This window comes from Homalodisca vitripennis, chromosome 3, assembly GCF_021130785.1.
Source record: "Homalodisca vitripennis isolate AUS2020 chromosome 3, UT_GWSS_2.1, whole genome shotgun sequence".
NCBI lineage: Eukaryota > Metazoa > Arthropoda > Insecta > Hemiptera > Cicadellidae > Homalodisca > Homalodisca vitripennis.
Window position 1 is genome coordinate 94,990,333 of NC_060209.1, and position 27,508 is coordinate 95,017,840.

Consider the following 27,508-nt stretch of genomic DNA (forward strand, 5'->3'; position numbering starts at 1 on the left):
AGGTTTACATTTACACTATTTAAAATCACTTAGTATTTTCTAAAGCAAGTGTTCATAATGTTCCAAAACACACATAAATTAAATTTAAAATCCGGACCATCGTATATATCCTGCTTACTGTGAAGGACCTGGGTAATTACCGATTTGGCGTAAAATGAGACAGAATGAAATAGAAGATAACACTATTGTGCATCGAAATGTAGAACATTAAGCCAATAAGAGTTAGCTATTTTGGTAGTTAATGTAGATAAAAATAAGTAGAATTTGTTTATATTTTAGGCTCAACCTCTATGATTGCCAGTGATGTAATCAAGTATACAGCAGGTTACTAGTTCACTTACACATATCAAACTTGTCAAATAGGCCTAATCCACTCCAGAAACTAAGTGTGATTATACATAAAAACAGAGGGGTACTGATCCAATCATCTTAGTATAACTGAACTATGTTTGCTTTGTAAATCTTTTGTCAAGTATTTTGTTGCTCCCGGTCTCATATTTTCAAAAACATTTATGACAAACTAATGCTAAGTGAGCTCTGAAAATGTATTGAGTTAATTCAATCTCTGATGAGCATTGTTTCCATCAGGAAGGGAACAATATCATTTTATAAAGGCTGATAAAGGAAATAGTTGATAAAGGCTATTTCCAGAAATAATAATACAGTAATAATTTTTATTGGGAAGACAGTTTAAAATTGTATGGCAATGGTCAGAAAAACCAAAAAAAAACTTTTAATGGTAGCGGTACAGAAATTGTTCATACATTCTTCCATCTTCTAGATCTCTTTTAAACACAATTTCTAAATTCACTCATTCTCATTCATTCCAATTGTCCATTTCAGCACCAGGTTAGTCTGACAATTCTGTGGACTCCCATTGATATGCCAAGAACTCGTCTGTGCTACAGAATGCTTTTCCAATTAAAGCAGTTTTCAGACGAGTTTTGAATGCTTTGAGCATTGGAGCACTTTTGACTGAATTTGATGAATTGAACCCCTGTCTGTGATGGAAGTGTTCATAACATGTTGTGCTGCGTATCTCAGTTCGGTAGCTCTCCCTGCCCCTTGTTACATAAGAGTGTATGTCACTACACCTTATTTTGTCACATTTTGGCTTAAAAAAGAGACATGTCTCTAATATATAGAGGCAGGGTAGTGTCAACAGTCTCAAATATTTGAAAGCTGGTATACAAGACTCTCTCTTTGGCAGCTTTGCAATGATTTTGACTGCTCCTTTTTGGAGAATGATGAGTTTTGAAAAGTTTGCATTCGAGCAATCTCCCTACAAAGCCAATCGATAGGAAGTGCGGGTAGATTACTCCGTAATATGCAGTCATCAGTACCTACTCAAAACATAAACGTCCGAAGATAACTTAGAACAAAACACTACCTACATACAATCCCAGGTCAACCCTAGGTCCAGGTGTATTCCAAAGAAGTATTTCACTATAAGGTTGCACCACTACATAAAATGTGTTAAATGAAGGTTTTTACAATAAAAATTAAGACATCACTTAACAAAAGTGGTCACATTTGTAGGACAGTAAGGTTTAAAGATTTAATACAGTGAAATTTTGTAGCCTTTTTTTTTTACTAAACTACTTTTAATCCAACTATTTTTCAACAATTTCACCATATTTTGTTTTAGCAAGCAGTAATCATTGTATAGGATTAAAAATTATTTTGTATGCTATATCTGTATTGTTTGGTAGGCTATCAGATTTTGTGTATAGTTTTAAATAAATACTTATCGTTGATAACACAATTTGTACCATTTTATCTTGATGATATTCATTTCTCATGAAAATCAAACTCTTTTTACTGTAATTAATTTATAAACAAATTGGTGAAATATCTCCAATAATGATGAAATATTATTTTTGTGAGGCCTTTTTCATGCCACATAACTGAAATAAAAGTGGTTAAAGTAATAATACAAACAATATAGGCTTAAATAAAAACACATGTCATTAAAAATACATAGAGATAAAATTTTAAAGGCCAGGAAGTATGTCTACTTTATATGTAAAAATTAATATTTAATTAGATTAAAGGCAGTAACGGTGAATTTTGGAAAGGTACAGGCTCATTATTTACTAAATCATTTTGGTTTATATGTATAAAAATTGTTTCGTAACCATTGAGGAATTTTTTATTTTAGATTTCTTTTAATAATTTTACTTATGAAAGCAGTGTCCAGAATGAAGTGCATGTTTTGCCTTGACCGATCTTTCCTCTTGTTGATATTTCAGACATGCTTTATGTTCCTTGACTCTCTTTTATATCTTCCTATTTGTTGGCCAATGTATTTTAAATTACAGTTTTAATTTCTCAGTAAATTTGAAACTCATGCAAAAGAAACAATGGATTATTTTCCAAGAATCTGGAAGCGATATGTAAATGATATTTTTGCTGTTTTTGACAAGAAACAAAATCTTCAAGATTTTATTTATTCTCTAAACTCATTTTTCCTTTCTAAAAAATTTAATTATGAAGTAGAACATAACAATCAACTCCCATTTATAACAAATTTATTAATTCTAACAAATATTATATTATATATTTGTCTCTTTTCACAGTTTAATCCACAGGCTCTTACATACCCCTTTATCAATGAAAAATTCAACTCCTAAGTTCAAACTTTCTCACTTAAACTTTGTCTCTACCTTAAAAATAAAACAAACCTCACAGAACAACTTTTTCGTGTCACAATCCTAAATTTAATTGAAAACACAAACTTTGTTTAACTGTTTTTACACTTTAACATGTTTTATAATTAATAAGAGTTATACTGTTATCATCCTAAGCTAATCCTCTCATTGAGTGAAAAATCAAAGCAATCAGTAAGTGTTTCATATTCTAAACAACAGTGTAATTAAAATATGCGTACTGAGATTTCAGTGTAACTTTTGAGCTGTTCAGGCTTCTTAATACTGAACCAAGATGGCGACCCGGCTTCAAGCCTCATAATGTATGGGTACATGCAATGCCCAGTCTGTTATTTTGTGGTTGCCGAGTGGAGGAATGGAGTGGCTATTGCCGTGCTATGTCTGGTGAACATCGGTCTACAGCATTGTGTATGCACTACCCTAAAAATATTAGCTTATGCGAATCCACGAAACAAGAAAATCCTGCAGTGAAAATTTCTAGTAGAAAGGCTGAAATGGGCAAATGGCTTTCTGAGTGTAATAATGCTCACTCACGTACGATGTACAAATCTGACTTGTATGCTCCTATCAAAGTCTAAAAGCCCAGCTACAAAATGTTCAAAATTGATCGAATGTTTTCAAGAAGTGGACACAACAGTTTTGCGTCTGTCGTCCTACCATCCAAATTTAAATCCAATCAAACTTGGAGCCTAATTAAAAAGAGAGGCAAAGAAAATGTGACATTTAATATAATTTCGGTGGAACTAATGTTCCAGTGAAAGAAACATGTGATTCAATCACTCAAGATTTAAGAAAAAGGTTTGATCATACGATAGCAGTCTTATATGGAACTCGAACAACAAATCAACGAAATGACAGAACAAATTGTTGTGAGACTAGGCGAGGATTCCGACAGAAACATGTGGCAGGAAGAAAGTGGCAGTGATGATGAAGACAAGGAACCTATCGTTGACAATAGTGACAGTGGCAAAGATGATTGATTGTACCCTTTGACTGTTATTGAGTCTCGATCAGGATATGGCGCTAACAGAAAACTTGTAAGGTAATTGAATAATAACAATTAGTAATATTTTTCAAACTAATATGTTAAGGACCTTTCCTTAAAATCCTTATTCCAATACTTTTTATATTTATTTTTTATTTGGTACAATACTATTATGAATTAATTTTTTAATAATATAAGAGATAATAACAAAGCTGTAACCATTCTTAAGGCTACTGCCTAGTAGAATACTAGAATTTCCATGACCGACTGGAAAAATATTGGAGATGTCCACACGGGACGTTCCAGGAAAATTATAATGTTGAGATGAGCAGTCTCCAGCAACTCTTGATGTTAGGATCTGGAGGGTGGGTGTTCATTGGTGCTGAGCAGATAGGACAAGAGGTGTGGCTTTGACTGTCCTGCAAGCAAGAGAGGGCTACGCCTTCTTTGGTAGTCTGGATAAGGGAAGTGAATTTCCCCAGAAGGACCTGATCACTTGTTTTCGGCAGTTTGTAGAATTGCTGAAATCGTAAACTAATAAGCCTCATGGTATAGTTCCGAGGTGCGTAAAAGGCCCTTGAGGCCTAAGTGCATAGCAAAAAGCCGCCTCATAGAAAAAGATATCATTAACCTTATAATATTATTTTGAATAGTCTAACTTAAACAAAAAAAAGCATTATAATTACTCTGTATCCGTATACACAAATACCACTGTACAGTGCATGCATAACAATACCCTACACTCTAGCACTAAAGAACAACATAATTTTTCCACACAAGTTTAAGCAGTAAAAGCGACATAAAGCTTAATACTAAAATGCAAAATGCAGATCCTTATAAACAATTATACACTTCAAAACAAGGTAGATAGAAAGAAAAATCAGCTGTTACAAAATATTTAAAATATGCAACTATTCAAGCTTTTTGGCTAGAAAATATATAAGGTTTATGAACGACTTTTGAACGAATTAAGTAAAGGACAACACTTACTTTTCTAGCCAGGTACACAAGATTTATGTCTTTGTTTGCATAAAGAACCCAAATCTTGAATTAGACTAGGAGGGATTTCTATGGGACCGATGGTGTTGGAAAATGCAGACCCAAGATGGAAATCTAAAAAAGTGATCGAATGCTCAAAAAGTGTATTAAGTTTATGCATATACTTTATCAATATACAATATATTTAACTATGTATAACCAACCCATAATTCAGTAACTGGGTAATTTGTTTGTAGTTATTAACAAAAGATTTCATACTATAATTACAAATGTGATAAATTAAATAGGGTATGATAATACCCTTTAGTACAGTTTATTGACTGTTGCAGATTTTGATTTATTGTTGGCTTGATATGCTTTGTTTTGAGTCATCTGCATACAAACATTAGCACAAACACGTATTTTGTATTATAATGTTTTCCACATCTAGCTTTGTAAATCAAACAGATATCAGTATTAAAATTATAATCAGTAAAGAAATTTCCTAATAACCAATGTCATGACTCTGAAAATTTCAATGTAAATCCTCCTACCCGACTTCCACTTGCACCACACGTGTATGGTTGGTGAAATATATTTTTTTTTATGTAAACTAACTACAATTCCTTCAGGTTTTAACCCAACTAATCTGAATTAAAATGTTTGCTCATGAAAAAACACATACTGTATCTGGATACTGAATACTGAATGGAAATCTGTATCTGGGAGGTTTTTCAAGTCGAGAAGCATGAATTTGACATCGCTTTTCAAGAACACCTACAGGATTCCAAAGGTGGCGGAATCAAAATGGAAAGCATTAATTTTTCTACAAGAACGTCTTTACCCAGCTCATTGAGATAAATCCCTGCTTTAAAGACTTTTGCTATTAGATGCAAAATTAGCTTCCACTACCTGTCATAAACAGCTTCTTCTTTCCGACTTACTTTCTTTCATGTTTTCACTACATTAAATGCTGTCTTAAATTTGTTTGTTTATTCTAAAATTTATGTTTTTAAATTATTTTCTTACGTGCTTTCCATCCCCAAAAATGAGGAAAAAAGTATTACTATTTGGTGCGTAATAAGATGTCATCGTGCATTTACACACTGGCAACTTACTGTAAGCCCAATTTAGCATAGTTAAGGTGAAAAGTGAATCGAAACATTCCAAACCAGTTCTCTATAAAAAATGCACCTCGTTCGGGTCGTGAAAAGTAATCAACTTATTGAGGACCAGGAAATCGACTTACTGACTTCATTGGAAATCTTCGGCAGTCGATTGCCAAAGTAGCTAAGCGACAAGGAGTCTTAGCCACATGTACAAAGCGGTTATTGAAATGGTATAATTTCATTCATTCAAGGTTAAACTAATTTATGAGTGAAATAAGGATGATTTCGACCGTCATATACAGATTTGTGAGGAGATGGAGGAGTCGATTGCTGCAGATACGCATTTGTTAAAAAATATGCTTCATTGATTTCTCCTTATTTTTTCTTAATGGTGAAGTCAATATATATAAGTGTCGTTCTTGGGCACCCAAAAAAACACAAGCTACCCAGGAAGCGCAAACACAATTTCCTGAAAAGATACAACGTGTGGTATGGAATCTTCGGAAACTGCATCATCAGCCCAGTTTTTATCGACGGTAATGTAATTGGTGATATGTACTTGAATATACTTCGTTACTGTTCATAAAATAATTTAAGCTATTGAAAATTTAGAGGAAGATAAAGGTCAAAGGTCAGTTACTTTGTCTGTCTTTCCATGCTAAAATTCTTCATATGAAGGTCTTAAAGACTTGAAGGTTAACTAATAAATCCCTCGTGGTCCAGAGAAGAACCTTTTTATTTTTTACGGTCAAAGGGCAGTCTGTCTGTCTATGAATCCATGTGCCTGCTGTCTGTGCAATTACTCTTAATATAAAAGTCCTAGAGACTTGAAACTTGAGACACAGACCACTCTTTGACCAGGGTAGAACCCTACTGATTTTAGAGTAAAAATTAAAAGTGCAGTCCATTATTATGTGCGCCATCTCTTGTGTCGGATTCTTCAATACTCTGTTTCTACATTGTTCATTTTTATTAGAACTACTGCTATGACATGTTTGTTTTCTCATAACACTGCATTGTTGACATTAACAAACTTCTAAGAACAGTAAAAATACCTAACAATTCTAACTCTCTTTTGGTTTTGTCTTCGAATGCCTAGTACCTAAAATATATATTTATACATCATTCTCTTTTAAAATTGTTAACAAGTACCATCTAGAAACCGTCAGAAATTTTAAAAAGTAAGTAAATATAACGTTTATTTAGATTTTTCTCACAGTTCCTTTACATTTTTTTTAATGATTGGTACATACAATATAAGTGTGGCGTTTGCCACTTTATTTTGTTGGCCGTTGGACGGGCCGGCAGCAGTTTTCCTACAGCTGGTCGAGTCGTCTGCTTTTCCAGATGGTTAACCTCTACTTCTAGATGCTTCTGTGGAATTCTGCCTGTTTTGTTTGGTTCTAGTTTTCAGGTTTCTAGATATCTGAAATTAGGTTTCTTGCCACTCTTCTCTTCAGGCTTCCGTAGGGCGAGGACGTCTTAAGAGTTGCTGCGGTCGGAGTTTTATGATCAAAGCTGGCTGCCCGCTCCCTCGACGAACCGGCACGGTGTTTTGGTGTTAATATCGTGGGCCCTACCTTCCAATCAACGTTTCACGACCTCGTTTAATATTTAGGACCCAGTCGTTCCAAATTCAGTGTACGAATTTAGTCGCATAAGTCTTTTGACTAACCACCAACCCCAACTGTTCTTGAAATTGAAATTACCGCTCAACGAAACCAGATTTCAAACTGTTGATGAGATCGTGTCGGTCACCAGTTCATGGGAGGATGATTTGAACAAGTGTATAGTTCTAATGGAGAGTACTGTCAAGGAGACTGAAGTTTTGTTGTGATTGGTAAGATAGTTCAGTAATATCACAGGCAGACTGTCAGAGCCTGGTAAAAAGCTGTAGTTAGTGACAACAGCAACAGATAGCACTAGACTAGTAGTGCTAGGCCTTGCTCACAGTGCTGTTGTCATTAACAGCAGACAGCCTTGCAAGGTGACGATCCACTCACTGCTTTCTTATTGTGGTTTAGGCAGTCAATGTCTGGTCTGCAGTCTTGCTGCCTAAGACCTTCATCCAAACTCCAGGTCTCAATAGTTTTCATTGACTAAAAAATATAATTCTGCAAATCGTATAGAAGTCTTGTTTTGTGTGCAAGGCCCATGCAAACATGTAATCAAGTTTTATTCCTACCTTTATGCAAGTTCAAATGATATGTTAACCAACAAACCTGTATGAAAATTCTTTCCAATTTTACTTGTACACTTAGTAGACAAATAACATTCTTTATTATCTACCTAGCAGTTAACTACGGCTTTGCAGACAATTTCTTGCTGAATAGCTGGGTCATCATACATATATATATACTAGCTGGTTCCCGCGGCTTCGCACGCTTTTCGTAAGCTTTGCCCGTGTAAGAGCATTTCTGGTTCAAGAGTTTTCTGTTTTTCTGTTATCAGGTTTTCCCCGTTATCAATATATTAGGACCAAATCTGTAACCCTTGAGGATAACTAATGTCATAATTCACTTCTGTACAACTGACAAGCATAATGTAGTAGTTAGCTGCAGTATTCGTTTGGTTGCAGTTTTGCTTTACTGGGGTTATGGCTACTAATAAAATGTAACCAAGTAAAATCTTTGAACAGCCGCCATTTTGTACTGGATCAATCTTTTTGAGTGCGGTTTGCGGCATTAAACTCTGCTAGATAAGCCCTTTAAAATGATGTCCATATTGACCTATGCTCCTATTTAAGATTTCCTTCTGACTCCTTGCGGGACGTCCCCATGATATTACAGAAAACTGATAGTTCCTTCAAAAAGTAGATTTTTAGGTGTAGTATTGATGTACCAAATCTTGTTTCTTTATCTGTTATCGTTCAGAAAATATTATACCCGTGCAGGACTTTATGTACACCCTGTATATATATATATATATTAGATATACTGTATATATAATATTATATAATAATATATAATATTATATATAATAATATTTATATAATTTAATATATATTATATATATATATTAAGAGGTAGACATCAATAAGCGGCCTACCCTCATTATTCGGTTGTTTTTATCAAATAAAGAATTTTATATTTACATTTTCAACTTAAAACATTTGATTCCTACTTTATAATTATATGAATGTTTAACCCTCCATCTGTAAGACGACTAGTGATTAGTCACTAAAAATGTTTCTCCAATCTTGAATGACTAGTCACTAGTCGATTTTGCAGTCATTTATTTAATAAAACTAATGCTATCGAAAATCAAACTTAAGTAGGACAAATATTATACCAAATTAATTGTGATGTTTCACTGATTAATTAGATATGTGGTTTACTGAATAATAATGCTTAATAAGTATGCACCAAAATTATAAAGTTGCATTACAAATGTTGGTTTGTGGTGTTTCTGGTTGCTCACTTTGAGAGAACACGAAAAAACAAAGACATTTTTCCTTATACTTTTGCCACGGAAAACTTTGCATAGGAATGAGTTTGGCAACATCACTGCATTCAGAATTTATTTTAAAACAAGATCATCTGCATCAAACATCCGTTTATTGATATATCTTACAAAAAAAGACCTTCGATGCAACCATTGTTTGCGACATTTCTGTAATATTAGACGACTAGTGCACTAGTATTTTGTTGTTTCTTGTAATATTATTAGAGTTGTGTTTGTATAAAATAACATCAAACTTTTCTTTGTGAAATTTGCCATTAAGTGGTATAAGATATCTTCAAGGAATAAGTTAATTATAAGGGCTTATTTTATGATCAAACTTTATCATTTTGAGAGGACCACAGCCGTTGTATAATAATTTAGTGACATTCAGAGGTTTGTAGGCTAAATTGTAATATAAAAATCTGTATACCTAGGCCTAGGCCTAGATTACAAATAATGTTTATTTCATTATTTTTTATTTATTGAACACTATGAGCGACCTAGTAAATAAGACAGGTGAACTTAGACAATTATTATTACACAATGAGTTTTTATTATAATAAATTTATTTCACTTTAAGCACTTTCTGACGGTATATTATGGGTTTATTATATCTTTTATTTCTTGACAAGACACTTCTTAGGATTTGTAACAAACATTTTAGACAAAAAAATATTAAAAAATCTAAACAAAAATATATTTGGATTCCTTTAAATTGTTTCACTTATAATGAAAAATAAAAATCTAAATTTAAAAAAAATCCAACTCCATATAAATGTTTCTTGTTTTGTACTGAAAAATAAAATATAATAGTATGTAATTTACTTCAATAATAAATATTCTACATAGGTTTGAATAAAGATCTACACAACTAACAAAATAGTGCCTGCCATTACAGCAATATAAACTGCCAGATGCAGGCTTAGTTAGATGCTACAGTTTTAGTGTAAAAGGGTTAATGTAAACAATAAACGACAAGAAGTAACTAATTTCTGTAAAATGAGATTGTGTATTGAAAGCAGAATCATTATCAGATAATTTCTGTGATTTCTTTGTACTGCAGAGAAGCCTATCTGAGAAGAATCCTTTCCTCCCATTTCTCAAAAGCAGTTACTCAATGATATTCAGGCAAGCTATAAGTACTTTAATGTTTATCTGATATGTATGTTGAGGCAAGAGTTGGTTGTGTTACTTTTATTTTACTGTTAAATTTGACATTAAAAATTGTAAGGTATTATTTTTGGTAAATGAATCATAATTCTTGTTGCATATGACTATCATATAATATCAAAGTAGGAAAATAAATAAAATCATTTGATAATAACAATTGACTAGCGAACTACAGTCAACTTTTTTAACTACTGTGCAATAACTGTCTAGCTATCTATCACACATGTAGTTAACACCTACACTACAGCTTTACACTGAGTAATCTTGGGTACTACCAACAATCTAGGAAATACAAGAGCATCTGCCACAGTCAACTTGTTCAACCACTGTGTAATAACGGTCTAGCTATCTATCACACATGTAGTTAACACCTGCACTACAGATTTCACTGAGTAAACTTGGCTACTATCAATAATCCAGGAAGTACTAGTGCATCTGCCACAGTATACATGTTTAACTACTGTGCAACAACTGTCTAGCTATCTATCACACATGTAGTTAACACCTGCACTACAGCTTTACACTGAGTAATCTTGGGTACTACCAACAAACCAGGAAGTACTCGTGCATCTGCCACAGTGAACTTGTTTAACCACCTTGTAATAATGGTCTAGCCAACTACCATACATGTAGTTAACACCTGCACTACAGCTTTACACTGAGTAATCTTGGGTACTACCAACAATCCAGGAAGTACTAGTGCATCTGCCACAGTGAACTTGTTTAACCACCTTGTAATAATGGTCTAGCCAACTACCATACATGTAGTTAAACACCTGCACTACAGCTTTACACTGAGTAATCTTGGGTACTTCCAACAATCCAGGAAGTACTAGTGCATCTGCCACAGTCTACTTGTTTAACTACTGTGCAACAACTCTCTAGCTATCTATCACACTTGTAGTTAACACCTGCACTACAGCTTTACACTGAGTAATCTTGGGTACTACCAACAATCCAGGAAGTACTAGTGCATCTGCCACAGTGGACTTGTTTAACCACCTTGTAATAATGGTCTAGCCAACTACCATACATGTAGTTAAACACCTGCACTACAGCTTTACACTGAGTAATCTTGGGTACTACCAACAATCCAGGAAGTACTAGTGCATCTGCCACAGTATACATGTTTAACTACTGTGCAACAACTCTCTAGCTATCTATCACACTTGTAGTTAACACCTGCACTACAGCTTTATACTGAGTAATCTTGGGTACTACCAACAATCCAGGAAGTACTAGTGCATCTGCCACAGTATACATGTTTAACTACTGTGCAACAACTGTCTAGCTATCTATCACACTTGTAGTTAACACCTGCACTACAGCTTTACACTGAGTAAACTTGGGTACTACCAACAATCCAGGAAGTACTAGTGCATCTGCCACAGTATACATGTTTAACTACTGTGCAACAACTGTCTAGCTAAATATCACACATGTAGTTAACACCTGCACTACAGCTTTACACTGAGTAATCTTGGGTACTATCAATAATCCAGGAAGTACTAGTGCATCTGCCACAGTATACGTGTTTAACTACTGTGCAACAACTGTCTAGCTAAATATCACACATGTAGTTAACACCTGCACTACAGCTTTACACTGAGTAATCTTGGGTACTATCAATAATCCAGGAAGTACTAGTGCATCTGCCACAGTATACGTGTTTAACTACTGTGCAACAACTGTCTAGCTAAATATCACACATGTAGTTAACACCTGCACTACAGCTTTACACTGAGTAATCTTGGGTACTATCAGTAATCCAGGAAGTACTAGTGCATCTGCCACAGTCTACTTGTTTAACTACTGTGCAACAACTGTCTAGCTATCTATCACACATGTAGTTAACACCTGCACTACAGCTTTACACTGAGTAATCTTGGGTACTACCAACAATCCAGGAAGTACTAGTGCATCTGCCACAGTGAACTTGTTTAACCACCTTGTAATAATGGTCTAGCCAACTACCATACATGTAGTTAACACCTGCACTACAGCTTTACACTGAGTAATCTTGGGTACTACCAACAATCCAGGAAGTACTAGTGCATCTGCCACAGTGAACTTGTTTAACCACCTTGTAATAATGGTCTAGCCAACTACCATACATGTAGTTAAACACCTGCACTGCAGCACTATACTGGGTAATATCAACCATCAAGCACATGCTAGTGCGTCTGTCACAGCCAACTTGTTAATAAAAACTATAAATTATTACTGAGTATTACAACCAATGTGATTACGACTTTGCTGAAAGAAAAATTGTTTTATTTAAGGGTTAATTATTTTATTACTATAAACCAAGCTTAAATTTCTATATAACTTTTATTGGGTATGGGTATTATTTGTAATTGTTCATTTCACCCCCCATTCTCTTCTACTAGATAACTCATTCATGAGGATTAAACTGCTATCATTTTGGATTTGAAATATCGACTAATATGCAGTTTAAGAAGTCTTTCAGTTTTCACCTGATCATTGGAATAAATATTAAGACACCTAATTATATTTTTAAGTTTAGTTATTATGATGGGCTATGTCAAAAACCACTACTAAAGAGAATTAAACATGTATAAAAGTGTTTACATAAAACTAAAACATAAGGTGATGAACTTGCCACAAATTAAACAAAATTAACAACAGTCACTGTTGTATGCTAAAACACAAAGCAATAGCTGACTGGTGCAACAACAACATAAAGTCCAGACTGCTGAGAATAAACCCAAGTAATGTCACAGCATATAACCAAGAGCACTATACATGTCACATGCGTCATGGAAATTAGAAGACTGGTCTATATTAGAAAAACAATGTCTATATTTTTTGTGGTATTGTGGTGAATCTTCTGAAACAAGGACAACACTGAGGCAATGGTCAGGAGGGGAAGGATTAAAGTCTTCAACCTTTGTTTTTGTCCTTTCCTTAAAGTCATTGTGTGTGTGCAAATTTTATTAGCTGAGGTTTGTTTGATTATTACAATTTTTCGGTTTCCTGATTTATTCTTTTTTAATTCATAGCCAAAGTGGCCTAACTTTAACATAAAGTGGACTTAGCAGTTGATTTACTAATTGCTAACAAATGAAGCCACAATAAGTTTACATTTGAAAACATTTTACTCAATATGTATTATGTTGACTTCATCCCACTTCATGTGACAATTTTCAGACTGGCAATGTTGGAATAATTTTAGGCTTTTCCACAAGCTATTTTTTTTGTATTGTCTAAGATTTTTTTACTTTCACATTTGCTGGCATTTTTTTATCTTATATATGTATTTCCTATTGCAAGAACATGTAATAGGTACTGTATACTTAGGTTTTTCAGTCTTGTGTGCCATTTTTTGGTTTGGTTTTCATGAGACTGCCTAAGAGTGTTTGGTGTTTCTCTTTGTAATTTTGTTACATTACAGTTTCAATAATCTTCATCTGAATGAACTGTTGATTATAAATTAATTTTATGGCAACACTACACACACTATTGCTCTAACTGTATCGACTGCCACAGGTGAATAAATCATCGACAAGATATGATGAATGATTTTGAGACTACGGGTCTTTTTCAGGTAAATAATCTATATATCGACCAATCAATATAATAATTTATACTATTCTATTCAATTAGTCTCCACAATTACTGTTAAGAACCTTTTTACAACTGAAATATGTTACAAAATGAATGTTTTAAATTACATTCAAGATAATTTTAAATGCCCCAAAGATAAAATAAAGAATAAAATATTATTTCTTTAAATAGTATTTCAATTACATGATTTAAACATGTCTGGATTAAATCAGTTTATTCAAGATCTCAGCACATTGAACTGGAAAAAATCAATCAAAATGCCCCTGGCCACAGGTGCCTTCCACGTGACCCCACAGCTTCTAACAGGAAAAGTAAAACATCCTAGAGATAGTACCTAAATTGAAGTTCAGACCACATAAGCGCTTATAAAAGTTAAATTTAACTTTTTCAATCTATAATACCTATGTATCTATCTATTTAGATAGCATAATAACAAATAATAGATACAGACTTAAGATTATACTTTTTGGCTTAATTTGACTTATTCTTTGATTACTATTTTATATTATTTACAAAACCTGTAATCATCCCAACTGTAATTTAAATATTCACTTTGTAATATATTTCAATATCAAACAAACTAAAATTAATACAGTAATTGTAAGAATTATCTGAAAAATACTGAAGGTACTATTTCGCGCCAATGGAAAGAAACTAAGACATCTCTCAAAATAATATAATTCAGTAAAATATCAAATTCCCGACGTTTGAGAGAACTAAAAAAATAATTAAAAACTCGCCTAACCATATTATATTCTTGCTATGACTATTATTATATTGCACAATACCAATATAACAAACAAAAACTAAATAATATCTTACCTTTTCATCTTCACATAATTAAAAAACTTTATAAACACACACAACACTTAAGTTGTGTCATGAACCAAAACATCAGAATTTTACTAGAAATATAAAACAACAGATGCCATGCATCTAGACAAATAGTCCATATCTTCCTCTTGGAATTAACTATTATTCCTTCCTCATATGCCCACCCTTCGTTAGCTTGATATAACCCTTTCCCTTACCCAGAAAAATCGATTCCAACTGATCCACAAAATCGAAGGACTATTTGGGATGTAACCTAATTTAAAAAACAAACAATATAAATTAACATTACGAAGTAAAATTAAACTATACGTCTTTTCTGGCCATTCATCACAATAATAAGTAGAATATGTTTAAGTGCACTCACGACACTATCTTTTACAGTGAATATACAAAAAACAAGTCTCACTTGTGCTACAAATTAAAATGACTATCGGTAATTAATGACTATATGCCCGAAGATGTTGAACAATGGCTAACAGGGTCAAAATAGAAAAAAAGCAAATAATCTTCACCATGGATGTAAAAACTGTGAAAAAATTATGAAAAACAGAAAAAGTACTGAAAACTGTTAGATTATATTTAAATTAAGTCCGTGCATCTAATCTTTCAGCTCAAATTTACGTGTGAATGTTATCAACCCTGTCCTATCTTCATCATACCTACCTCTCCTTAGTTTGTTATCTTCCCCATCCAGAAACCCCTATTCCTCCCAGTCTCCAAGATTGATGGACTAATTAAGATATAACCTAACACTTTGACAATTATTGTGCAATATATGGAATGCAATTGCCTACAAACTCTTTCTGGAAATTAAAGCATACTATTATAAGAAATTGATCGAAATGGTTTTTTGATCCTTACAGCTAATGTACACTTTATCTCATAAAAATGTTCGTTATTCAACTAACATACTACCTAAAATAGCATTCAAAGAGAATATTCTAACCCAAGGGTTCTCAACCTATTTGAACATACAACCTCCTTTTTGTCTGAAATTACAAAAACCCCCGACCATAAATTGCAATTTGGGGACGAGACATTCAACCCCACTAAATAAATAGGACTTGTATCCTGTAAAATGCTGTGGTATTATTTTATGGTATTTCCTCATTAAATACATGATAAAAGCCAAAATTATTCCTCCACTAATAAAACTAAACACAGTAAAAACAATAATATGTAACATGATAACGAAATTAACATATATTTTTTATCACGTTATAACAAAAAGCCTGTGGACGAGCTTTTAATTAACTAACTCAGGGTGCCAATGACATTCTTCTGTCTGCCCGATGTTATGTGTAACTCTTCACATGTATATTTTGCTGTTTTAGTTAGTTCAATATTTTAATGGATACATTTTTATAAATAGTGTTTCTGTTAGTAACAAAGTAGATCAAATGCAAAAATGCAGGAATCATGAGTCTTATTTGTCCCATGGGTGTATCGTGTGTGGTAAATTACTATCTGCTAAATCAATGAAATCATCAAAAATGTTACATCATTTTTGTAACCAAACAACATGGACTCAAGGTTAAACCAGTAAGTTTTTTTGAACAATAATGTCAGGTTCTGAAGAATCAAATTTTAAATATTACTAATGTGAGTAATAATAACCTAAATGCTCTTCATGGTCCATATGATGTGGCATTAAAAAAAGCTAAAAGCGCAAAACCTTGTACATTAGCAGAAGGATTAATAGCTTACTTCCTGTTGCTATTGATATGGTTTCACTGGTGATAAGTCCCCAAGAAGTATTAACAGTTCTAAAGCATCCAACTGTTAAATGACTTAGTATGACTTGAAGGATTTCTGATATAGCTGGCTGATAAAGTTAAGGGTTAATTAAGAGACATAGTAAATAAAAGTGCGTTTATCTAAAACCAAATTGACAAATCAACTAACGATGGCAATTGTTCTCAGATGTTGCATAGAGAAGCAGAGCAATGACAAGACTCCGATACCACAAACATGATATTGAGCGAAGTCCACAGCACCCTCGATGACTGGCACTTGTTCCCTGCCCAGTATTTCTATCTCCCGTTTTAAGGTTATTTAATTAATTTATAGAAATATTTGGTGTAATTAATACAAAACAACGTCAACTGAGAAAATGTCACACTTATACAAAATTGAGATCAATTGTTATGGTTTTTTTAATTACATTAAAACATAAAACCAATATTTAATACTTTAATTTTTTGTGAGGCCTTTCGATAGCAAGGCTATCTTCTTCAGACACATCACTTTTGACCTTTTTTTCTTCTGTGATTTCCAACGTGGTATTTAGAAACCCCCCCTGGGGATCCCGATCCCAAGCCTAACCTGCATTTTCTTGCACTTTCTCATTGTATATATAAAATTAAAACATTTAATTTTAAACATATGACTTTTATTTCGCATTTTAGATATGTTGATAGTTCTATTATTCAAAATATGAAGAATTAATGGAAGCAATATAAAAACTGGGCCGCATATTTTATTTTGCCCAAATAAAGTTTCTAAAATTTTTACTACTCATGAATGCAATATACACTCAAAAGCATACATAATTTTAAACAGTACGATTAGAATTGAACACGTGGTTGTTACCATGTTTATCCACATGTCAATGAGGGCACTGTTCCAAGTACGCAATATGGTTTTCTGTGTTGTACTGGCCACAGAACACACAGATAAGTGCTGAAAGCATAAATAAAAAGAAGCAAAGTACAAAAATATAAAAAAGGGTAGATGTTGAGATGAAATAAAACAAGCTATGTATGATATATTAACAAAATTTATTTTTCATATGAAAGGTCCATGTATACCATTACGTATGGAATATGATATCGGTCAAATGTCCATCACGGTTTCTCACCGCATGGTGTAATTTTCAATTACTCTGCTGCATAAATCCAGTTGAATTTGAGCGATGGCCTGGGTATGTTAATGTAAGTTCATCGGTTGATTAAGGCCTATTGCTATAGACCTGCGACTTCAGAAAACCCCACAAAAAAGTCTAGAGGCGTCAAATCGCATGATCTTGGTGGCCAATTCATGTGACCTCTGCGAGAGATATACCCTCAAATTGTTCATTCAAAATGTTCATGGTGTCGTTAGCTGTGTGGCACGTAGCGCCGTCCTGCTGAAACCACATGTCGTTTACATCGTCCAATTTGGGCTAAAAGAAATCCGTTATCGCTCTGTAGTGTTCGCCGTTGACAGTGATGGCCTCACCAACGTTGTTTTAGAAAATATACGGACCAATCACACCGCCAGCCCAAAATCCGCACCAAACAGTAACTTTTTGTTGATGCACCGCTACCTGGTAAACCTCATGTGGGTTGGCGTTGTGTCATATACAGCGATTATGCTTGTTAACATAGTCTCTGAAGATAATTGTTCGGCCAAAATTAGGGTCCTAGGGCGAACAAAAGGCCGAGTTCTTGTACACGACGAGGAATTGACTGCCTTGGGTTCCTCTACACACTTTCACGGACATTGGCAACGTTCTCAATATATCTGCTGTTCCTTTGATGTCTGGGTGTAGGCTGGTTGTTTACCAAACCAGTCTTCTCAAATTTAGCTACCAAACGTTGAAGAGTTGACATTGAAGAGCCTCCGCGTCTGCCGTAAAATGGTTGCAACACCATACTTTTTACTATTTTGAAGCATAAACGTGTGTGACAAAAATAAAACAATGTGTATAACCACTGCACTTCTACCATTACAGATATCTGCAGTATTAGTGTCAGTAACAGTAAGTCAGTAGTAACCTATTAATGGGATACTATTGTTTCAGGTTTTTTGTTTTTGGGATACTCAGTAACTAGTATAATGTCGTACAAAGCAATGAGTCTAGGAATGAAAATATTACACTACGCAATATTATTATGGAATGTAAGTAGGTTTAGATTAGATTATCGTAAATATGTTACTAGTAGTAGCAAAGTTAAACTAAACCTTTATAAGCATTTACATAATCAGTCCATGAACTGAGTACTATCTCAATGGATGTTTTTCCTTTTTCACCAGCAGTGTGGGGTGGCGCCAAAAGCCTGCACTAATAGGCAAGAAGCATTTCAAATCGGTACTTTTCAGATCTTGATCATGTCATAAACTTCAGTGCTGCCTTAGATACACTTCTGACGATATAAGAAAAACATTCCTTGAGATAGCACCCAAATTCAAACTCAGATCACGTGAGCGGTTGTTAAAGTTACCTTCAACTTTTTATATTTATAATATGTACAAATATTACATAAGGACTTCAAAGTACCCAATTAATGTGTTGTATAATCATATTTTAATTAACCCATTAATAAATTTATTAGTTTATCAGTCTATGATACTTTGTAATAAGTTACTTAAACCTTTGTACAATAACATGCTACAACAATAACATGTTACTGGAACATATTACCTCAGCACAATATTTTTTAATAGGTTACTGGCAAACAAGAGTGTTATCAATCTCCAGCGGCCGTTACTCAAATACTTTACACATGATTTAACTTTGTTTTAATTACTTTGGAACAATAATGTCGAACTGTAATAAGTTATAGACTTTTAAGATTGTATTACAGTGAAGCTAATTTTTTTATGTTTCAAAGAAATCTAAACATTTTAGATTATTATAGAAAATAATACAACCTTGTTTATTCTAAGTTTGAGCAGTGTAGTACTTACAATTACTTAATAGAGTAAACATGTCTGACAGTATTTAACTTGTACAAGTTATAAGATGACTCGATATTATTGATCACTCTAGTGTTAAGCGCTTATCATACAGCAGCCTAGAAAAGCAGGGTGGCACCAAAGGCCTTCACGTCGGAGAAATCTTACAATCCGGACCATGAGCTGAGGCTTGGTTCAGATCACGTGAGCGCTTGTAAAGGTTATCTTTAACTTTGGTATTACTAGTAATATGTTTATGATAACCTACTCTAAACCTACTTTAACCCTTTGAGTGCCGCAGCGTTTTGCTATATGGTATGCATAAAATGCCGAGCGAAAATGCCTGATTCTGCAAGGGTCTGGTTAAAAATTCATAAAAAATTTATTTATTGGTATAATGTCTTGGGTTTTTGTTTTTTTTTTAGATAAATATATTTTCTTTATACATATAATACATTGATCACTTATTTAACGTTTTTATAAAAATAAAAAAAAAATCATTAACAAAAACTTTATGAGCAAAAACATTTAGTTTTTTATTTTGACACAACTTAGCGTTATTGAAATATTTTATTTTTTCACTTTTAGTTATTCTCTCTTATACTCCATTTAATTCTTTACAAAAAGACATATAAACATTTTTTTATACTTATAAATAAAGTTTGGAAAATAAATATGAAAATATGAACCACTACAAAACTAGAAATTTTCTAACCTAACCTAACACTCTGTGTATTGTCTACACTGATAATGCTTAAATCTAATGCCTGCAATACTAAGTCTTCATTGTCAGCAATGTTTTTACGACTCATTGTTTATCACTGAACAAACACAAAAAACATAAAAACTATACAAATGTATTTAGTGAAGTACTAGCTGCTTACGATCGCCGTAACTCGCGGCCGTAACTCGCGGCATTGATCTACTTACACACAGACTAGAACAACATACACAAACGAAATAATTTGAAGATACTAACACTACAAACCCATTTATACACTTAAAAAATGTCAATATTTACAATCATTTGTGAAATAAACAGCAGCGCAAACAAAACACGTGACGGCTCGTCCGCGTAGTGGTCGATTCTAAATTCGACTGACACGCTCAATTTACAACCGTCATAAAAATCAGAATCTAACCAGAATGCAACAAAACCTACATCAAAAGTTACGTTGAAGCCTTTGCAATGCGTATGTATAGCCATTGAGCCAATTTAGATAAATATTATATAATATATAAGCGTTACTGCAGAAGTCGCTAACAGCGATTCTGGCATTTCTTGCATATAATGCGGGATCGCTGACAGCGATGCTCCGGCACTCAAAGGGTTAAATTGTGTAATAACATTTCATTTCATAATATTTCCATTCCTAGCCTTATTGCTTGCACAAAATCACCTCAGGTGTCACTAGTTACTGAGTACTCTAATACCAGAAAGTTGTTATCAGAACGCCCAATCATTCAGCCCAGCTGTTACTAACATAACAGTGTTGCTAGTAGGTTACCACTGAATAACCTGTTACTGACACTAATACCGCCCATCTGTAATGGCTACAAGTATAATGGAGATGTACATGTTTTATTTGTGTCACAAGGTGTTAAAGACACATTTAGACGTAGCCTATCTTTCAAAGTAGTAAAAAGTACATGTTAACCCTTTTAGTGCTAGAGGGTCTACGTTGTAGACGCTGCGTTTATGTCTAAAAGTGCTAGCGTCTACGTCGTAGATGCAGCGTATTTATATATATATATATATTGGTTCAGTTTATGCTATTTACTGGCTGCAAACGATGACAGTTCATCCAAAAGCCATAGAGTAACGATATTTGTATATTTGATTGCCGACGACCAACTGTTTATACGTCTTTGACGTGAAATAAAAAGGTCAGTTCGGATGTTTACGTTGCGATCGAACTAACGCTGTGCTTTGTTTACTCTGTTTTATCTTATTTTATTCATTAAATTGTGTTATAATTGTGAAATACTACTTCATTAGTATTCAAAATCATCGCATTACTTCATTTTTCATTTGTGTTTTCCGTGTTTATTATATTTTACTAAGTTACAAACTATGTCTAATAAGAACACCAAATTACTTCACATTTTTTATAGTTTTATTAGGGAATAAAACCATTACTTACGTAAAAAAGTGTTAACTGTGCTTGAATTTCTTTTTTTTATAAATAATAATAAAGTTGGTAAAGTATTTATGCTAATAATAGTAAGTGTATACTTTTTCTCTTGAGCGTTTCAAACATTACATGTAGGCTACCGTAGCGCAAAATTTGCTGCGGACAACATATTTTATTTTTCATCTCCACACTACTTATTTGTTGTGTAAAAATAAAATAAAATATATAGAATATGGTTAGTTTTAGTTCCTCCTTCCGATGGTGGCATTAGAAAAATAATATAAAATTGTTTAGATACTAAAATTGTATGACAAAGTGAAAACAAACAGAAATTATAAAAAAATTTACAATTAGCCTAAACATTTTTTTATAACAATCCAAATATGTACAAATTAATTTTTTCGTATTTATTTCTATTTATTGGTTATTTATCTTCAATACAAAAAAAGTAACAATATATGACCTCAAATAAAGGAAATAGGAAGGAATTTACTAAAACTCTGCATTTATGCACTAAAATGCTTACCACTCTTGGATATGGCAATGCGCCAGACCCCTTAGCACTAAAAGGGTTAATCTGTTTTGTTTGTTACATTTTAAAAATATACAAAAACCTAGGTAACTTTTTGTTCATCATAAAATTATTAATTTTTAAGATAATACAAATAGCTGAACTACAGTATACTGTAATTTTAAATATGTATAACATAATTTGGTTTAAGTAGTTATATCAAGGTTTTGTTACTTATGAATGATTGGATAACCATGAATATTCAAGTGTTGGCCGCTTATTATAATGCAGCCTATTATTTTTAATTTCTACTGCCTAAAACCGTATGTGTATATAGTTTTGTTCAAAATGACAAGCAGAATACATTTGGGGCAGAGTACGATAAGCGGACTCAGTTTTAATATTGCTTACTACAATCATAGATAGTTGATATATCGTCAAACAATATCAACATATAAAATACTAAATTAAAGTCACATGATTCAAATTAAAAGGTATAGTTTAAACAACGTAATGTCAAACAACAAAAAACCCACAACTAGGCCTACTAATTAAAAGAAAAATTAAGACCGGTGATTATGAAAATGTCATTTAAATAATTAAGAAAATGTAACAACAAAACAACTTAAAACCCGAGAAAGACACAGTAAAATCATCTTTTACTGTTAAGTTAGGCTATTATTGTATAGTTTTCTAAATTTAACTATCTTTTATATTATTATTTATATTACTATATTAATATTAACTATTTTTATTTAAAAGAATTAGGCTACTTATAGAACAAATTGTGTTTAAAATATGAAAATGTGTATACAGTTACTGCATATGATTTACTTATTGTTCAAACTCAATTACTATTGGTTGATTATATCAATGGGTATAATAATTAATGGCTACAGTAAAATAAGCGGCCATCAACACAATCGGATTATGATGATCGATACTATTGGATAGGACATGACCTACTTTGATTATTCATAAATAATCATTGCCAGCTTTCTTTATTAAGACTAGTGACGTCATTATCAGCTGTTGTTACTTCGTCTATGTAGGAGAAGACCAGAGATAACGACAGGCACAATGGGTATGAACATGCAGATATTGGCTCAAAATAGTTTTATAAACCCTGAGCAAATGGTATAAATGGTTACAAGATGACCTTGCTCCTTTAAATTCAAATTATCCAGTTTGTATTGACGAGTTGAAAACTATAAATAAGAAAGTTCATAATCACAATTGTTAATATCACAAGAAAAGTAAGAACAAACATAACGTGTCCCAAAACAACCTTGAGAAGCCTTTGTTTTAACATTCTAAATTTGGTTATATAACTTAATAACCCTAACGTTTATCCTTGAAAATACATAAGGTAGTTAAATGTTAATGTTTTGTTGTAATTATATATCACACTTTAATTTGTAAATTATATTAATATTTATACTGTAATTTGTAAGATTGAAATCAAGCAAAACCATAGTCCTTTAAAATATCTATTACATTATTTGGTCCGACATTTTATTTTTAGTCTTTAACGGTTAGCTTTCAGTGGTTTAGATAGTTATGAATATCGATATCCGAATCATTCAATAATCATAATCCAATTGTGTTGGTGGCCGCATATTAAACTGCAGCCCCTTTTATTTTACTGATAGGCTACCACAGGCTCCTCATATGGAGGACTGACTATTGATTTTTCACAAATAACTTGTCAATATTATATATAATAACTCAGGTTTATATGATGTTCTGGATAAACCAGGTAAACTTATTAATCAAACCTAGGCTTGATTAAATAAGTTAATAACAAGTAAATTTCAATTTTCTTAGGTTAGTTAAAGCCTGCTCTTGTTTAATCAAGAATGCATTCCTTGCTTATAGGTACTCTAAATAGTTAGCCAAGACCTTCAAATGACATTGGAGAGACTTACCTTTGTGGCTAAGAAAAGTCATATAAAATGGTAACGCCCTTCTGGACGATATCAAAATATCAGGACAAACGTGAGATCTGCAAATCAGGCAAAAATTTTACGGGAACTGGTGGACTCCTTTCACAGGCCCACCAATAATCTGGAACACGATCACAGACAAATTAAACACAATTACAAGTCGTTGTTGGGGAAACTTTATGTAACTAAGACTATACATTTAACATGAAATTTAAATAGATAATAAATTAAAATATAATTAACTAGGTATAAACTTACAGTTCTTCGACAACAATCAGATAACCAATAGTACAGTAAAAGATCACGTAACTACTTTAGTAACGGAAACGTCTGTTGTGACTACGACTACACATATATGATAATATTTCCGGAGCTAGCCTTTGGTAAAAGCACGTCAGTAACATATACTTCTATGAGAAATGTAACTGTATGGAAAAGTGGACCCAATGAATATTAAATTAAAATCGTTAAAGAATTGTTTTATACAATTATAAATCAAATCAAATATTTATTTGTTGTAAACATGTTCACATGTATAACAAAGTCAACTTAAAAGGTTACTTAACCTAACTTAAAGAGTTAACAACTTCGTAAAATTCTGTTACATCGTATAAGCAGGTTGCAACTAGAAAGTTCTTTAGTTTTTGTCTAAATCTAGTGAGTGGCAGCTCTTTAATACCTTCCGGCAAAACATTAAACATTTTTATGCCTTGGTATAGAAAACTCTTCTGAGTTGCAGAGTATCTGCATCGTTCACTTATAAGTTTATTTTTGTTTCTAGTTGCATAGTTATGGACCTCAGACATTGCAGGCAAAAGTGCCACGTTCCTCTTAACAAACAAGAGTGTGCTAAATATATACATAGAAGGCAATGAAAGGACACATAACCTAATGAAGAGCTCTTTACAGTGGGCCTGCCAGTGTGCATCACAAATCAGACGGATTGCTTTTTTTGCAGCACAAAAAGCTTCTGTACATATCCATGGTTTGCCCAGATTGAAGTTCCATAAGAGAGGTAGCTATGTATGTGACCATAGTAAACACAGAGCAGAACACCAACAGAGACACTGCCTTTAAGTGCTCTGATCATGAAAATGCCTTTTGAAATTTTGTTCGCAAGACTGTCAATTTGCTGATGCCATTTAAGATTGCTCTGGACTGTGAACTCCAAGAATTTTGAGTGGGTTACTTCCCCCCGATTGCTAAGGCTGAAAGCAAGGTCCTGAGTTTTCCCGTCATTAAGGCTTAACTTATTTGCATTACACCAGTCATGAATGGTTTTAGTTTTGGCGTCGATTATGTAACCCACATTTTCTGCACTGTTACCTTGGACACACACTGCCAAATCGTCAGCAAATAGAAATGATTTTACTGAATGAGCATTTAGGTTGTACGGCAGGTCATTAACATAGAATATGAAAAGCAAGGGTCCCAAAATGGACCCTTGTGGGACACCTTGTTTTACCCTTAACTGTTTTGAGTAAGAGCCATTTAGGAATACGGATTGCCATCGATTGTTCAAATAAGATCTTAAGAACTGCACTACACTGTTGTCAATAGAATAAAAATACATCTTATCCAGTAAAATATGATGCGACACTGTGTCAAAGGCCTTGGACATATCAAATGATCTGAAAAGAACGTTCAGGTTGTTCTCCAGTCCTTCAAAACAATTCAAGATCAAATCCTGAGTAGCTTCAACAGTGCTATGGTTAGGTCTAAAGCCGTACTGATTCTTGGACAATAACTTATTTGATTCCAAGAAGGAGGAAAGTTGTTCATGAATGAGACGTTCCAAGAACTTTGACAGCGTCGGAACAATGGATATGGGCCTATAGTTGGCACAATCATCCCTAGGCCCTCTTTTGTGTATTGGAATGACCTTACTTACTTTTAGTTTGTCAGGATAAATACCCTGCTTAATACACAAGTTGAAAAGATATGTTAGTACTTCACAAATAGACCTAGCTGATAACTTCAGTATTGCTGCATTGGTGCCATATATATCAAGACAAGTGCTATTATTCAGTTGGTTTATGGCTAGGTAGACTTCTTCTACTGTAAAACTTCTAAGAGTGAATAACCCTACTGAATTGTTTCCTGTTGCACAGTTCTCACTATTGTCAAGAAAAACACTATGATTAGGCTTATTTACATCAGTTGGTATGCTATTACAAATTTGTTCTACACTGGTAAGAAAAAAATTGTTAAAAGCATCAGGCGTTAAATTAGCGTTAATATTGGGAGGCTTACTGTTAACATTTCTAAGCTGATTTATGACAGACCATGCAGCTTTTGATTTATTGTTTGAACTGTCAATTATGTTGTTATTATGATTAAGTTTGGCTTTTTTAATTTCTGCCTTGTACGTTCTCTTAAGAGCAATATAATTTTCTTTAGACCTGTTACAGTTAGTGTTGCAGAATAAATAGTAAGCATTGTCAAGTTGGACCTTTAATATTCTTAAGTCCTCATTGTACCATTTGTTGTTAGATTTACTATTTCTGTTGGTTATCCCAACAGTTTTCATAGGCATTGCGCTGTTTACCGCCCATAACAACAAATCAAAGAACTTATTGAACTTATTGTTTAAGTCATCCTTACTATTATATATAGCTAACCAATTTATACTATTAAGGTAAGTTAGAAATAGCTTAGAGTTCTGAATTTGTGAATTCTATAAAATATAGAATATTTCATGATAAAACCAAAACGAATTGATGCAAATAAGTATGATATTAAAACATCATATGTTTAAAATAAGTAGGCTCAATAATTTAAAAAAGGCTAAGTAATTTAATTTCACATGGCATCTTCCAAAATATTGTACTCGTATCTAAGTACATTTTGTAACTTCTAAACTCTATTTTAATTTAAACGTCGTCCTCGAGAGTCATATGCTCATTAATGTGATCACAGTGTATTCTCTGTTATTTCGAACAGTATTTTGCAATCCAGGTCGAATGATCATTACATTGGATTAACTTGTATATTCCACGACCATTGATAGAGCCATTCTGCTCACATTTGGACTTATTCTTTCTATAATAATAAAAATTCAGAAAAATTACTTGCATCAGAAACAAACTTTGGTAGGGACTTTCCGATCATTAGTGCCCAAATAATAAAAATAAAATTTAAAGTACTCTCAGTATGTTAAAATAACATTTTATTCTGACAGTTTACCCGAAACAATATTGCTGAATTGTGTTAATTTGAGATTAGAACCATACATAATTCCAGTAAAGCAATGTTATTGGTGCTTTGCTTACGGTCATGTTGCTATTCACCCTGCAATAATACTAGAATATGCAGAGATTGTAGAGAAGCTCATCATACAGATGCTTATGTACTCCCAAAGTGGTGCGTCCATTGTAATGGCCCTCTGTAAACAATTCCCAGAATTCATTAGGCAAAATAAAAATCATCAAAAGAATGAGTATAATGAAAGAGTATTATCACACTGCTAGTCAATCATTC

The 27,508-nt window shown here is 33.1% G+C and overlaps 2 protein-coding genes across 3 annotated transcripts in view; both read right to left on the minus strand.

The window, feature by feature from the left end:
• LOC124357187 (eukaryotic translation initiation factor 5) overlaps positions 1-24,415 on the minus strand; it is a 58,367-nt gene extending 33,952 nt beyond the window's left edge. Inside the window, exons 1-3 of one of the 2 annotated variants that reach the window (XM_046808709.1) lie at positions 24,287-24,415; positions 24,011-24,149; positions 4,645-4,767 (exon numbers count right to left, since the gene is read on the minus strand). The gene's annotated coding sequence lies outside the window, so the exon portion shown is untranslated. The remainder of the gene's footprint in view (positions 1-4,644; positions 4,768-24,010; positions 24,150-24,286) is intronic. The other variant, XM_046808708.1, reaches the window with a different exon arrangement.
• Positions 24,416-27,179: 2,764 nt separating this feature from the next.
• LOC124357188 (speckle targeted PIP5K1A-regulated poly(A) polymerase-like) overlaps positions 27,180-27,508 on the minus strand; it is a 31,983-nt gene continuing 31,654 nt past the window's right edge. Inside the window, exon 4 of the mRNA XM_046808711.1 lies at positions 27,180-27,413. The gene's annotated coding sequence lies outside the window, so the exon portion shown is untranslated. The remainder of the gene's footprint in view (positions 27,414-27,508) is intronic.